Here is a 4,021-nt window from a genome sequence, read left to right as displayed (position 1 = left end):
TTCCTATTTATTTGCACCCAACTTTCAAGGACTTTGACCTCCCTAAATCTTGGATGTAATCTTCACTTTAGTTGTAAAACTCAGCATATTTTAATAAATCAATTAGACAGATTGAAAGTTAATTAAGATTGAAGTGAAAAGATCATCACAACTTCTTTAACATTCTCATGGCACAGCCAATTCAAATCACCATTTCACAAAATCTCAAGTCAAAGAGAAAGACAGAGAAAACTGCTCAGAACTCATGGAGAAGATACGATAAAACTTGGAATTTATATATAAAAGCAAATTCATACAAAATTCAATAATTAAATACAACTTATCTCTAATTCCTCCCCAAGAAAACTCCTCGAAGTTCCTTTGAATCTCTTCCTTTCTTTACAGCACACAGAATTCTCCTTCGAAGCGGCAAGGAGGAAGAAATCTCTGACTTTCCTTCCACTCTTACAATCTCTCGAAGAATTCCTCACAATAATAACCACTTTCTACACTCTAATGGGCGTCACAAACAACAAAGACATCAGCGGACATCCCCTAGACACACCAGCGAACACCAAATTGTTGTTTTTAAAGTTGTAGAAGAGTTTTCAAGAGTTGCCCAAGCGTCCCTTCAAAAATCGTCCACATTCAATGCATCTGTTGAGAGAACCGACGTGCTCACCGTCAGCGGCCTCCATGGCGCCGTCGGTGGCCTTCTAGAGATATTTAATTCTAGACTCTCGGGAAAAACTCGCCATCGGCGGCGTCGAGCTCGCCATCGGCGCCCAAGATCAAATCTTCATATTTTGGTACTTTTTGCACCAATCTTCATATTTTGGTATTATAAAAGTGAATGTGAAGACTTATTCTAAACATTCTATTTTTGGCTGGAGAGGAGGATTTTCAAAAAGCTATGGAATAGAAACGTCTGCTACTTCCACCTCTGCTGCTTCTACATCTAGACCATCTACCTCAGGTGCTTCTATTTCTAGAGGTGAGTCTACTGAGACCCAAGATTAATTATTATAGAGGATGATGGACAATGTTAATTATACCGTTGATAAAGTTTAGAATTTAGAGCATTTTGCAGAACATACTGATAGATATAATATAAGAAAAAGTGATCATGAAGAGAAATTTCACTCATCTATGGAGAGCCTCATTAGGGGAAAGCCTCATTAAGGGTAGCCAAGGAGTGCAATTTCCTTCATATCCTAGATACCTTGATTATGAGCCTGCAGATGTTTGGGATAACAGTGATTCTGAGAATGATGTGTAGGACTATGAGATTTATTTTTATGTTCGTATTATGATATGGACAATGTAGTCTGGATAGCTATATTTGCATTTCTCCAAGAAAATATACAATCTTGACAATTGGACTTGAGACATGTGATGTGATGTGTTTTTATGCTTTGGAACTGATACATGTATGTTTGTGTGTTAGTTTAGATGAGACTATGTATGAGACTATTATTTTGTTTAATTGTATTATGATGTTGTGTTTTGTTAGTAGTTTGTTTTAAAATGCTAGGATAGTAACTATTATTGTGTGTTTAGTACTATGTTAGTTAGTTAAGGATTGAACTTGATTCTATATCATTTGAAAATTTGAAAATCTTGCTAACTTTAGTTTAAAATTTTAAACTTAGAAAACTGCTACCCTGTATTTTTCTTTTATCTTGTTGGTGTGTTTGTTTTTATGTTGAGACTGTGAAGTCAAAGTTAGTGTGTTAGTTTATTTTTATGTTTGTACCCACTACTTAGAAGTCTATTGAATCTCTACATGTTAAATTGAAATGAAAATGATAGAAAATTAATCAAAAATTGATTTTACTCCCATTTTTAGTTTTATACTTGTATACTTAGGATATAAAAATTCTTGTAAGCATGTTCTTTCAATTTTCAGTCCTGCTTATATATATCTACTGCTAAACTATTTAATCTGTTAAAAATTTAAGTTTGGGGGGGAATGAAAAATATTTTTAAAACTTGAATTTTATTTGTTCTCTACAAGTGAATTTGATTTAAAAATAAAAAAAAAAAATGATCATATGAAGTTATATTAGGGAAGTAAAATTTGATTTTAGAAATGAGTAAGAAAATTTAGTTAAAATTTTTAGTAATGAAGAAAAACTTTGAGTTAAAAGTTTTTAGTGTAGAAAATGTTTAATATAAGTGACTATCTTTAGTAAGAAAATTTGTATTTTTGAAAAATTTAGAAATTTAGACTTTTATTTTTCGTAGAGTTATATGGATTTATATCAGGAACTTGCTTTAAGAAAGGAGAGAAAGGTTGTCCAAAATTTGTTTATTTTTATGCTACTTAAGTCGTCTCCTACCTCTAATTCTTGGTCTTGGGCATCACATTGTGAGCAAAAGAAAAGGATTCGGAGGCTAAAAACCATATATTTCATCATCGCTTGGTAAGAGCTTCACTTTAATTTAGAACTTTTTTATTTTTTGCCATGGATCTGGGAGATCCGAAATTTTAGATTTTTGATGAAAAAGTTTGAAGAAAACTCATGGTGAAAAGTTTCTTACCAAATAATCTTGCTTGAGAAGTTATATTTTTTATTTAGCAATTTATTTGGAATTATATGGATTTTCGTAGAATTTTCAAATGGCTCCCTGAGTTAAGAGAGGAAGGTCGTCTGAAGATTTTGACATACAAAGATTTATTAGTTTCAAAGCCCAGCCAAGTAACAACACGCAAATGGAGACAAAAAGAAAGATCCAAGAACGTGCATTTGCAAATCTGAGTGGCGAGACCGAGAGATTGATTCTCTCTAGAAATTGGGAAAGATTCTACTACTTCACTGTCATAGCAATTGTCCTGATGGTTCAGGAGTTTTATGCAAACCTGAGGTTCACTAATGAAGATCACAACCTAGTTAGAGGTAAACAAGTTGAATTTACTGTTTATCGGATCGATACTTTTTATGGGTTGAGGGGTGTATTTTTCGATGAATATGCTACATTCGTGATGATTGATTCATCATTGGATGAAGTGATTACATTTTTAGCGTGATGACTGATTCATCATTGGATGAAGTGATTACATTTTTAACTGATGGAAGAGGGGAGAGGAAGATTAAGAATAATAAGATAGTTAATTTCCTTTCTTCCAAGATGACTATTCAGTCAAAAGTGTGGCACCAATTCATTTCTACCAGACTATTGCCAACAAATCATTAGGCTGATGTTATAAAAAATAGAGCTGTACTAAACTAATGCATTTAGAGCATGAAAGATATAGATGTTGGTGCACTTATAGTTCAACATGCTCGAAGTATAACGGGTAGTTCTACTGCTGGTGGTTTGGGATACCCTGCCCTGATTTTCAATATATGTGAACGATCAGGAGTAGAATCCCATAAAATGAAGAAAGATTACAACCACAGAATCCGATTGGGAGGCATATGATTCAGAGAGTGGAATCATTTGTTCAATCTAGAAGTGGAAGAAGGGATAGACCCTCTACATATGTTGTAGGGGCGTCTACTTCTCAATTTGCATCACTTGAAAGTATTATGGACCAATTAATGATTCTACAAATGAACATAGTTAATATTCAAACTCAGTTGAGAGAGATAGGAGCAAGAAATGCTAATAATGATGAATATCAGCAGATGAGAATTCAACATGATATTGATTTTGAAAAGTCTATGGTAAGACATCTTAGGGGTGAACCTAATGTGGATTTTCCTTCTTGCCCCAGTTTCACTCCTTATGCTACTGTTCATGAAGAAGAAGAAGAAGAAGAAGAAGAAGAAGATTATGATGATGATGAGGAAGGAGATGAGAATTGATTTTTATGAGTTTTCATATTTGTTTGTTATTTGTGAGTGTATTATGATGTACTTTTATTTGGAATCTGTTGTTGTACAAACTTCTATATTGTGTTGTGAACTGAATCTGTGATAGTAACTGTAGACTTTCACTTTTTCTGTATTTTTAGTATTTTCAGTTTAGTTCTTTTCGTTTTTTTATTTCTGTTTTTAATTCTCAGCAAGTTCTTTAGAATATCTTATATTTTATT

This window comes from Phalaenopsis equestris, unplaced genomic scaffold (assembly GCF_001263595.1).
Source record: "Phalaenopsis equestris unplaced genomic scaffold, ASM126359v1 Scaffold224293, whole genome shotgun sequence".
Classification (NCBI taxonomy): Eukaryota; Viridiplantae; Streptophyta; class Magnoliopsida; order Asparagales; family Orchidaceae; genus Phalaenopsis; species Phalaenopsis equestris.
The sequence above is the reverse complement of the archived record's forward strand: the minus strand, read 5'-3'. Positions refer to the sequence as shown.